Raw genomic sequence first — 12290 nt, 5'->3', positions numbered from 1 at the left:
GAGCCCTCAAAGGCTTGAAATCAAAAAGACTGAAAAACCCAAGTGAGTGTGTGCTCACTCTCCAGTGAGTACACGGGACTGGACTAACATGCAGGGGAGTGACAGGTCCAGTCACTCTCCCGCATGTTGCATTTCTTCCTCCTTATGGTGTTCTGGTGGAGGCAAGGAGACTGAGACTCGGAGGTTAAGTACCGTGTCAAGGGTCACACAGCTAAAGGTTTCCTGACTCGGTGTCCCCAGCTCTTTCCACTGTAGCGTGACCCCCAGCGGCGTGTCCTCAGGGGGCGGGCAGTGGCCAGCCCCACGCTGTTCACCATCCCCAGCCATCTGCCTGTTTGGGATGTGGGAGCCTTGCCCTTCTTCCTGGCCCTTTTAACTTCCCTCTATCGTGACTTGCTCTTAGCACCAGAGGTTAGAATGCTCAGTCTCTTCTGGCTTGCTCCCTGCTCATTCCCAGCCATGTGTCAGCACGTGCTCTCCTTCCAGGGGACCTAGAGGACCCCATGAGGGCTTGGTGTTTACCCAAGGGTCAGCTTCCTGAGACCAGGTCTTGACAGCCCCGCTTTCTTAAGCACTGTTTGCCCTGTTTTTATTTGGCTTCTCAGGTAGAGTGATTCAGCCAGTTTCTTTTCCATAATAGTAAAAGGTGTGACCAATAACAACTTAACGTTTCTTTGCTGGCAGGTTCCGAAATTTACTGCTTGACCTAAATGCCTCTCAAATCCTCCATTCATGGCTGATGGTATCTAAATGATCAGGTATGTTTTAACAGCTGGCTGGACTGGGGGTGGACAGCTAATTACAAATGCTCCAGTATCCTTCACATGCCAATTAGCTTCTACCAAGCCCTCCCCCGAAAGGCAGGCGCTATCTCATCGAGACTGCACATCAAAGGGCGCTTCTTCTGGGAAAGGTCAACTCTCAGGATGGGAGAGGCAGACTCGAAGGCGATGGCAATCTGAGTGGCGTGCCCGAGGAATCCCACTGGAGCACTGGTTTCACCGAGAGCTGGGGCAGAGTTCGGGCAAGCAGTCTGGCATCCCTGCCACACCTCCCAATGTGGTTCTACACCCTCACGTGAGGGCGGTGGGCGTCAGAGTTCGTGTTCCCTCAGGTGCCGGCGAGAACGTGGCTCCGCTTGGCCTCCAGGACCTGGTATGCCACGGCCATCTTCGTTCTCTTCTTGACTGTTTTTAAAACACTATGAATTATTTATGTCATAGAATCAGCAGACAAAATCCTTTTTATTGACTCCAAAAAAACACAATCAGAATCTTCAAAAAATATCCCTACGAGTTACTTGCTGCTGTTACTGGGAACCCCTCGGGGCTGGGACTAGTTAGAGTAGAATAAGTCTGAACTTGTATTTGAAAGCACAGGTTCTCCGGGTTCATCCTCAGGGCCTTCTGCCAGGAACTGGGTACTCAAGGGCTCTAGAAGATTCCCAAGTGCCTTGCAGAGAAGTGGCAGGGCAAGGGTTTCTGCAGAGCGGAACTTCTCACAGTGGGGGCCTGGACCAGAAGCCTCATCGTCTTCCGGGAACTCGTTAAAAATGTAGAAATCCGGGCTTGCCTGAGGCCTGTGAATCAGTCAGGGTGGGGCCAAAAATCTCTCTCTCTTCTTTAAGATTTTATTTTAGAGAGAGAGAACGCAAGTGGGGGAGGGAGAGGGACAAACAGCCTCTGCACGAGCACAGAGCCCATGTGGGGCTTCATCTCATGACCCTGAGATCTTGATCCAAGCCAAAATCAAGAGTCAAATGCTCAATGACTGCTCCAAAACAGACTTTAATATATCTACAGATCATCTGGGGATCTTGTTCCGGTGCAGATTCTGAATTCTGTGTTTCTCACTGGTTCCCAGGTGAGGTCTCGGCTGCTGGCCTGAGGACAGCATTGGGAGTAATCCTAGGATACATGGTCTCCTTCCTTCCAAATGGGGCTGAAGGGTCATCCAGATCCCTGGGGCAGCTTGGTCTTCACTTCATTCAAGATTATGTGAAGACGAGGCCAGAGCCCTGTGTCACAGGACTTTCTTGATTCCCATAGAAGTACTCCAGGGAAAGGCAGCTCTGTACCAATCCAGAGACCCATGAAATGCCAGTGAGCAGATGTCACTGTGTTCGTTAACATAACATGTTCAACCAAGTCCAAACTTCCTGCGCCTCAGTTTCTCCTGAAAAATGAACTCATTTATAAGGTTTCTTTCCAGCTCCGAGACTCTGTCATTTTATGAAAGTAGCCAGAAATCCCTTGGGTCTAAAATAAAAACTCAGGGCTTTCCACCCAATGGGAAATGTAGACCCAGCAAGAACACGAAATTCTCAGTGTGATCAATAGTTTCAACTCCCCAGAAAGCACAGTCTTAGTAATTCCCAGGAAAACCTGACAAGGCCGCAGTAGTTACAGGAACATCAGGAAGAAAAATCACAGGCAGCCTTTTCAGTCAGTGCCCAAGCCAGGAACCAGTCCCAATGGCCTCTGCCGTCATCAACTCCACTGCCAGCGAGCCCACTGCTGAACACTGGCGGCGCGGCTGACTTACAAGTCTGTTTTTTTCATCAACATCTAGCTGGCATATTTACCCATTTATAATTCATATTTATAACAGCCTTTAAGTAAAACGCAAAGACAAAACAAAAAATATGCAGATGGGCACACACCTGTCACAGAGAGAGAAAATGCTGCTGCTGGAAGCTTCTGAGGCTTTTTAAAGGCATATGCTCAAACCTAGGAAGATCTTAGAGAGAAAGCAAGTCTGGAAGGGATCTATCTAATTTCTAACCTCAGTATTTGATAAGCCTGAAGAGGTTCTAAATGTAATAAAACATTCTGCAGAAGTTCTCTGTTTCTATTATTAAAGACAGTCAGCTCTTTGGGCTGGTTTCATTAGTTTCTAGGCTAATATCTCTGATATTTCTTACTCTTTAACACAAAGGCACAAAGTGTATTCTACTCTTTGACACTCTGTAATTCATCCAAAAAAAAAAAAATTGTTCAAAACCTACTATGTCCCCAGCACGGTTTCATCTTCTTGAAAATGAAATGACACAGGTCTGAGGCAATTTAATTGCAAAATTCAATATGCGGGAGGAGAAAAATGTCTCGAATCAAGTTCCTAATACAGAGCTATATTTTGATCAAAGATTGTAAAAAGCCCATTGTTGAGTTCCAGGCACGTGAAATCAGAAAGAAACAAAAAGCCGCAAGCCTTTTCACTTCTACCATGTTGCATCAGTCACAGTAACTGCAGCTTGATTCCATTCAGCTTGGTGGAAGAGGCACCGTGGTATTGACACAGCCACAGTGCCCTTGGACTGATGTTGTTTCAGGCTGGGAATTGTCCTCAATGTGTCTGGTGGATTCCACTGAGCCTCTGCATGGGCACAGGGTAGGAAGGACCACTTCCCCTTCATGCACTCAGTCACAGTCAGGGTCAGCCAGCGTCCAGGGACAGGTCAGAGTGCAAGGACCAGGGAAGGTACCTATAGAGCTCCATCACCTCCTAACTAAGTGGGAGAAAACTGCTTTCACCTTGTGGTTAAAGGTGGTTAAAGGTTAAAGGCTTAGAAAACCAAATATTTGTGTTAGCATTGGCATGCGTGTTCAAAGTCGTACGAAGGCATACACGGAACAGACCAAGTCACCTGGTAAGGGACAGGGAGGCAAAGGTGAAGGGTGAGAGGGTTGAGGCCGGAATGCGGGCACCGTGCGTGTGAGGTAGGCGGAGGGAAGAGATTCCTGTCATTTTTACCCTGCTTTACCACTTTACCTATAGCTGGCCTTAATCTGTGGTTACTTTGTGAATTTAAGAAAGATCTTTTCCTCTCTTCTTTTGCACAATTTAGGGAAGATAAAACCACACTGATGGGGTAGGGAAGTAGGTGTAACAGAGTGGTGACACCTTGGAGAGAGGTTCTTACACAACTCGATCCAGCACGACCAGACGGAACTCGACAACCAGAATAGTCACCTCCTTCAGGGAGGTCCATGTTCGCTACAGAGCCATTCACATGCCAGGGAACAGAAGACTCTGGACCCGACAGGAAAGACAGATGGTGCGAACTCTAGGTTCTGAGGAAAGACATAGCAGGACACAACAGGATCATACTTCTGAGCAAGAGAATGTTTCCTCAATTTAAAGGAGAAGTAGTTTGTGGTCTGCTCAATCACCAGTCCTGATGTAGTCAAGTGCCTCAGTTCAATGGCGGCCATTCCCCTCTGTCCATCGGCCTCATCAGCTGCCTGTGCCTTCCTTCCCAGGCACAGGAGAGCACCAGCCATTGCACCTGTGTCCCTGAGGACCCCCCCCACGTCCTGCTTCACAACACCTGGAGCACTTGTTAGGTAGGCTGCTGATGCCCGGGCCTGAGCCTCAGATACTCTGATATGAGAGAACTGGAGTGGGGCCCAAGAATCCATCTCTCACATGTCCTAAGTGATTCTGAAGTGACTAGTTCACTGAAGCCCACCAGCTCCAACTCTTTTAGGAGCCCAGTGGGAATCCCAGTGAGGTGGGAGTTACTCGACAAGCTTTTAAGAGTTCTGGAATCCTCAGAATAGACACAGCATTTGGCCAGGGGAGTCACTGTGGGAAGAATTAGGGAAGGATGAGAGGAAACGTCTTTGTAAACACGGTTTGCATGTGCTGTATTGTTTCTGTTGGTTCATCCTGTGAAAGGAAAAATCTAATCCCGTATTCAGTCCCCATGTGCAAGAGGTAGTGAGACTCCGGGGGAACCCATCGGGGGATCTCTGCAGGGCAGCTCCTCTCCTTACAATGTCACACAGCTAATGTGATTATGAGACCTAATGAACTGAAACTAATGCAATTTTGAAAATCTTCATAGCTAATGAAAATCACATCTTCTCCCTCCAGATTTCCCATTTTCTCTGTTTGTAAGCCCTGAATAAAATGGAAGTTATGGGTTGAGGCTATATTTATGGAAAGTCTTAATATAATTTGGAGAGTTCTGTATTTTGAGTGTCACAGTGGCTCCAAGTTGAAGGGTCACATTTGGAACGTACATTCAGTGCCACAGTGCTACGGAATGGTGGAAGAGACCTAGAATATAGATTCAGGACACTGACATTTTAGAGACAGGCCTTTTTCCCCTGCTGACTTCAAAGCACTCCGTATGTCAAACAGTTAGTGTTGTCACTCTGTCCCAATTTCCATTTTCCCTGGAAAGTGGAGAACAAGAAAAGTCTTTCGATTGCACACTAAAAGCTATTAGCGGGGTATAGCTTTGACACCCCCCCACCCTTCACTTCTCTATGCTAGGTTTTCACCCATTTGCGGGGGAAGGAATGTTTCAAAGGCATTAAATTGAGAGGTAGGGGAGAGGTCTATGGTGGCAGACACATCTTAGAGACGTGCTGGGGTAAGCTTGGGAGAAAGGGGTCAGCCACATCTCCTGAGGGTCCGAGGGGCCCAATTTTAACTGTATTAAGAAAAGAAACACAGATATTTAAGGAGTATAAGGTAAAGCTATTTACAACTTAAAAAATGGAACATGGGAACTCAAATTTTGCACACGGAGTCAAGAATTTGAGTTCACTCTTCTCTGCCATTGACACTGAGAGGTTCTGCCTGTGCTAACAGCACACACTGTAACAGGTGACTGGAGCCTCCCAGAGGTGTGCAGTGCCACTGCAGAGCTGTGCTGGTAGCTCCGTAAATGCATCCCGTGGGGGAGGTAACAGTGGGATTTGATCCTGAGAGGGGCCCTGCTTAATTATTTCTCATACCTCTATTACAGGAAGACTTCAAGGAAAGATATACTTACATAAGGAACAAGAAGGTATGTTTTGAGACAGAAAAGAAAACTCATAAAAAAAATCAAAATAGTGACTGACATCTCGTTATTGCCATTGGGAAAAGAAATTAGTATTTATCATTTTAATTCATTGGATTAAATGATCTAAGCCAAGTGGCTTCATTCCAGTTCTTTTGGTAAGCAATTATTTATAATGGGTATGAGATTCCTCAGTACTAATTGTAAAACAATACATTATTAGTCCTGAAATTTAGGAGAAGGATTCAACCTTTTTTACGTTACTTTGCTTAGACCTTTCTTCAAAGTCTTTGAAATTTCATTTCATTTTATTTCGTTGGTGTATTATCAGGAACAAGCAAGTTTTAGGGACAGCTGGTCTGCTAGAAGTTACCTACGTACGCGGTTTCATCGTCCTGACAACATGATTAAGAACCATCGGAGACATTCTATGACATTCACTCATCTGTCATAAGTCTGATTCTGGAATGGAAGGATCCAGGGTCCATCCGAGTCACCAAGGTGTATGATTTCAATAGAGTCCTCAAACTATTAATACTCTCCCTAGACTGTGTCGGATCACTCAAATTCCAGTCTCTCAAATTTCCTAACAGAGTTGTGTCCGATGCCTTTTCCCCTACTGGATATGGCTTTCGGATGGACTGAAGGATGGACTGCTACCCCGGCTGACTGGAATATTAATATCCTCCATATCATAGCTGATGGGGTCCTACTGCCGTGAGCGAGGGCTCCACTAGGTAGCAGCTAAGCCTATGGACTAATGTCTTAATGAGGCGGCTGTTATAAAATCATAATATAGGAAACTGTCAGGATTTGTTTATCTGCATTTTTTGGTAAAACTATTAATGACACTGTTCTGTTCTGTAGTACATAAAGCTTTGTGTGTCTGTGTGATAAACTCAGAGATTTTAGTGCCTGGAAAAAGGCTTTTTATCCTGCTACATTAGTTTGCCTTTTCTTAATAACAACTCAACTGTATGTACGAAAATCATATTTCCCTTTTCTCTTCCCCTCTCATATAGCTGGCTGGAAACTCAAAGATGTAATTATCCTCAATTATGGCAATTACCTTAGTCTAGGTCTTTCTTTCCTCTCTCGACACCAACTGCAACTGCAAGTTTTTTATTTCAAACATTTTGAAGAGCCTTATATATGAATGTCTTTATTATAGCAACCTCAATATTTCTTAGAAGCAAATCTTAATTTCTAAATATTGCACACATGAAGTTTTAAATTTAATTATCATGAACTGCTTATAGATTTTTCAAGTTTTCAATGTCTAGAATAGGTTTTATAAGAAGAGACTTTTTTTTTTTTTTTTTTTTTAAAGCAAAGGATAAAAGGAAGGAAAGAGGAAGGAAGGAAGGGAGAGAGGAGGTTAGGAGGGAAAGGGATGTTCCCACTAAGTCTGTCTCCTGGATCCTAAGTTCTGACCTTTACTTGAAGGAAATAATGAAAGAAGTATCCAGATGATATACAAGATACAAAGACTAAGATAACTGAAACCAAACCAACTTTATCCTAAAGGTTAAACAGAATTAGTAAGTTCCTCTGAATTAGATTAGGGTTTTCAGCCCTGGCTAGATTAGAGTCACTTGGGAAACTTTTTATGGTGTATGAACTGCCCAAGCCTAACCCTAGAAATGGGCATCAGTCGGGAATGGGTCTGGACATTGACATTTGTAAGTGTATCTCCAGAGCATCTGAATGCATAGTTAGGACCTAGAATCACTTCGAGGGATTATTCATTCCTGTTTCTAAATGTAACTTCGTCTCATTTCTGATGGTACTGAAACCTGCATAGTCAGCATGTGACCACGTGAAAAAAAAAAAAAAAAAAAAAGCTCATCGTTCCTCTTCCCACACAAGTCCACACTGGTAACCACATCAACCAAGTGTTTTGCACACATATATCCTCAGAGCTTGGGCCCAAAGAGAGCATGTGTAGAGTCTATTCCGGAAGGTGGTATCTGAGCTTGCAACATAAAGACCCAGACCCAGAAGACATTGGCACTGAGGCACGTTCTCTCTCTGCTGTGTTGTCTACATATGTTTCTCTGCACTCCTCAAAACACTAATCTAGAAGTCGTAGGGCTAAACATAGTTGATTGACTAAATAAAAAATAATTAAAATGATTAGTTTTAACTTTAATAATTAAAATCATTCTATTTTTAAAGTATATTCAAATATAAACAACAAGAAATAACAAAAGAAAAAAATCTCCTGATTGTCTACTGGTTCTCACATAGCCCTGGTTTTCAGTAGCTTGTCAAGGCTGAGCACAAGGACGTTCATTATCTCCCACTTGCAAAGTGACCCACAATTCTTACGGGTAGAGAGTGTCCTGGAAATGAACACAATAGGACGGCGATACTCTGCATTACACTTTAGGCTACTTTAGCTTTTCTCTTGAGCATCGTTGCTTAAATGCAACGTTGCTTAAAAGCATCGTTGCACAAGGCATTTTGTTCACCTCAGACAAACAGTTACTGCAAGGCTGCTGTGGCCTTTTCCTTCCATCTCTGGGTCGTCACCCTGGGCCCTCTATCCTAAGTCTTTGTCTGATGGAATGTTCATCCTTCAAGTCCTAGCCACTTCCTCTTCGTTTTTTTCTATCCGGTTCAAGCACCATGTTCTCAGGAAGACTTCCAATGCCCTCCTTGCCCATCCCCACCTCAGCCTTTATCCCATTACCCTTTCTTCCTTTCCAGGCGTCCCAGCTGAAAGCGTCTTCTATGTTAGACTTTTTGTTTACGCTTGCAGGATCCTCTTCAGTGTATAAGCCCCATGAGGACCCTCTGTCCTCACAGCTCTAACTCCAGCACCTACAAGAGCAGCAGGGGCTCCGTAAACCCCGACAGGGCGTGTGGCTGCATACGTGTGCAGGCTGACCAAGACTGTGCTGAGGACAGTCGTGTCCCCTTGAAGGGTGAAACTACTGGTGTAATAGATAATAAATGAGAGTGTGTCCAGTGGCAATTTTACCCTTTAGTTCCCCAGGCGATATGCACGTGCTGGGATTTTAATGAGACCCACGGGGCCAGCTGCGTTTGCAGAGAAGGCGATTTGCACCCTGTGCCTTGCTGGCTCTACGCTTCTGCCGGAGGGCTTCTCTGTGCGCACATCTTGCAGTCTTGGCTGTTTCTTTCACTTCCCAGCAGAAAGCAGCTAGACATTAACGGTTGAAACAGCACTCCCAATTTTCTGTTCAGGTTTCTTTAGACCACTTTATGGGGGTGGGGCGGTAAACACCATGCTTCTTTGGCATTGGATCCTCTTCAAGGAGAAGTTTTTGCATCTCTTGTTATTGGCTCTTCCCATCCAGGTCTGGCTTGGGACAGGAGTTACACTGCAAAAAGCATCCACTTCATGTTGGGGGATTTATTATGGCCTGGGATCTTTTGTCAGTAATCTTACCCTTCCATTATTACCACATGATACTAATAGACGTGGCCAGGAAGTCAGCTGTAGTATCTTCAGGACAAATCCTACTGACATATGGAATCGACAGTTGGACACTACCTCTATTCTGAGGCGCTTCTGTTGGGTCTAGATTAGCACTTTAAGCCATATTGATAACACACTCTGCCAGCCTTCCAAATATGTGCTATGTTTGCATGTCAGCTTCATTCAGAATCTTCAGTATTTCAGTTTCCCATTCAGTACAGAAAAGTATATTTGATATCACTAGCAAAATAAGCTATGTTTGTAGCCTGTGAAACATGCAGTTTAGTGCCCTCGCCCAGAAAAGGCACTTGATAAATATTAGTTCCTCCTTCTGCTTTCCTTGCTATTTTAACAAAAATATATTCAAGGAATCTGCATCTTTTAAAAACTCCAAGTATATAAAGTATTTAAATTTACAGTTGGTATCTGATTCTCTTTTTAGTTAAATAGAGCTACACTGAATGCACAGGGTGAACTGCAATCATTATCAATATCAGAACCAGCTGCTTCGGATGCAGGATGATTGATCACACTACAAAGTTCGAAGAGACGGTAGAGCTTGCCTTAACCAAATCTAATATACACAAATTTGTATTTGTAAAATAGTGGTATCTCGAAATGATATGAATGTTTCACAAAAATACTATTTCAAACGATGACCAATTCAAATTTGTTTAAAATATAATTCAATTTCAAATAGACTTTTATGGAAACATATAGGAACCTAGTAATGGAGACAGTAGGCCATAAACAGTCACAAAGCCAACTCAGAACTAACCATCGTTCCTCAGCAATGCTCATCCAAAGACGGTTCGAACTATAGGGTTGGGGCTGATGGGAAACTCTGTAGTGAGTGAGTCAGGATGATTACACCTGAACCCAGTGATTAATCTTAATGTCACGAAAAGAGTTGTAATCAGACACTGGGTTTTGCGGTGCAAGACAAGGCACTAACTAGGAAGTCTTCTTGCCAAAATATGAATCTGAACTGATTAAGCCTCTAGATGCAACCATCAGGCCTCTATTCATCTTTTTTTTTTTCCCCCACTTCTGTCACTGAAACGATCCAATAACAATCAAGGATTTTGTCTGCCCAGGTCAGTTAACTCACACTCATGAGACGGTGAGGTCTGTGATTAAGTTTCTATGTGTCTGTCTTTGTAAAAAAGGAAGAACCCATTTCATGTGGGCACCTCATAGAACTATTCATAATGACTGTCATCAGTGTGTCAACTGAAGTGCCACGGGCTCATGTGAATGGAAATGAAAATGACAAACCGTGGTGCCAACGGCACGCTGAGAGGACATTCCCAGAGCCTCACTCCTCTCCCCAGTTGTGTGATACTGTGATTCTTCTCTGAGGTTCAGTCTTAGGCCCTTTTCCTTACTTTGATCTCACTCTCTTCCTGGCATCTTATGCACCAAAAGTCCTATGATGTCAGTCTGCCTTAGCACTTGTTATGGCAACGGCAGGAACAAGGCAAGAAACACAACATTATTCATAACACACGGAATGGACACGGGGTCAGGTGTCTGACAGATACAGGCGAACTCCTACTTCTGTGGTAAGTCACCCCATGCTCCGGGTGGAGCTTCTCAACCCGAGTCCTTTCCTCATCTACAAAGACCCGGAAGCCTTCATCTTCCCTCAGCCCTCAGGTTCAGAGCAGCTATTATTATCACATTATTTCTGTGTAATACCTCAGTTTATCAAACATTTTCACAGATTTTACTTTTTGAGTAGCTTAACAATCCTATGAGAAAATTAGGGCAGGGTTTATTTTTCTTTCTTTTAAAAATATCATTATTGTTGTTTTAAGCTGAGGAAACAACAGACCAGAGAGATTAAGAGGCTGGCCAATGGCCAAGACCCTAACTAGGACCCACCCTAACAAGGACCCACCCTAACTAGGAAAGAGTGGAGCCATCCCCTTCCACTGCCTTCCACTCTAGATCCTATAGTCTTTCCTCACTATATGTGGTATTAAAAAATTGTGGTCTCATATGAAGTGAAGTTCTCATCAACGAGCCAGGAAAGCAAAGAGCACACAGCTGCCACCAGCCACCAGCTCCAGTGCCGCAGGGGCCTGGCACGTACCGCAAACACTGAGGCAGGCCAGGTGGATATTAACCACGAGGAAGTAAGTTTCTCTTTCTCAAAGAAACATGTTTCTCGTTTTTCTTTAAAGACAGAACCTGTTCATTCTATCTTTTGCTTTCTTTTTAACGCTACCTTAAGAAAACCACAGCGCAAAACTATTAATTAGTGGTGATTGACATTCAACCTGATGGGTGGGGAATAACAAGTAGGGTGGGGACTGCGGTCAATGATGACTCCCCACCCTCCATGTTGGGTGTTGGTTGCCATCCTTCTGAAAGGTATGGCATCCTCTAAAAGGGATAAAGTTCCATGGTCTTAACAGGAAGAAGAAGGGTGGTCCTTCACTGTGTCAGCCTGTGAGAACTTGCATGAATACTATAGAGGTATGAGGTCGAACTAATATTTACATTTCCTAATCATCTAAAATCTGAAGAATGAAATCAATTACACTTACTAAATCTGTCGATGGTTTTTGGGTGACTAGGGTTTCCAACAGCATTCAGGGCATGTGCTCAATGTAAAATGTGTAATATATAGTACATTCCTTTATAGTAACAAACTAAAAACCTTACGATGTCCAGGGATTTTGAGATTGAGGACAGCACATTTGCATTTAATTTTTACTTATAAAAAATCATTGCTGTATTTTAAGAGATTTGCTGGGTCTGCAAGGGTAAAATTCTCTCATCTGGGTTCAGAAACCCAAATACAACTTCTAGTTTGGCAAGCAAATGTCAAAAAATATGGAATTTCCCTTAAAGATATTATGTATAAACAGAGCCATCACATTTAGAATAGCAAGCCCCAGATGGTCTATTAGTATCAACAAAAACCACTGTCCTTGCCAGCATGAATTTCATAAAGCAGAAATCATTCCCAGGCATGCAGAGACAGACACAATCACATCCATGAATACTTATTACCATATGCTCGGGACCAGGTAA

General features: G+C 43.8%; 1 protein-coding gene and 1 long non-coding RNA gene across 7 annotated transcripts in view; one reads left to right on the top strand and one right to left on the bottom strand.

The window, feature by feature from the left end:
* Nucleotides 1-12290, bottom strand: part of PAG1 (phosphoprotein membrane anchor with glycosphingolipid microdomains 1) — a 139727-nt gene that overhangs the window by 31806 nt on the left and 95631 nt on the right. The window lies entirely within an intron of this gene.
* LOC309859057 lies at nt 5406-10522 on the top strand. The gene is made up of 2 exons (XR_014308514.1): nt 5406-5803; nt 6129-10522. It is a non-coding gene; the product is annotated as an uncharacterized lncRNA (long non-coding RNA).

Source organism: Mustela nivalis, assembly GCF_964662115.1.
Source record: "Mustela nivalis genome assembly, chromosome: 2".
Lineage (NCBI taxonomy): Eukaryota > Metazoa > Chordata > Mammalia > Carnivora > Mustelidae > Mustela > Mustela nivalis.
The sequence above is the reverse complement of the archived record's forward strand: the minus strand, read 5'-3'. Positions and strand labels throughout refer to the sequence as shown.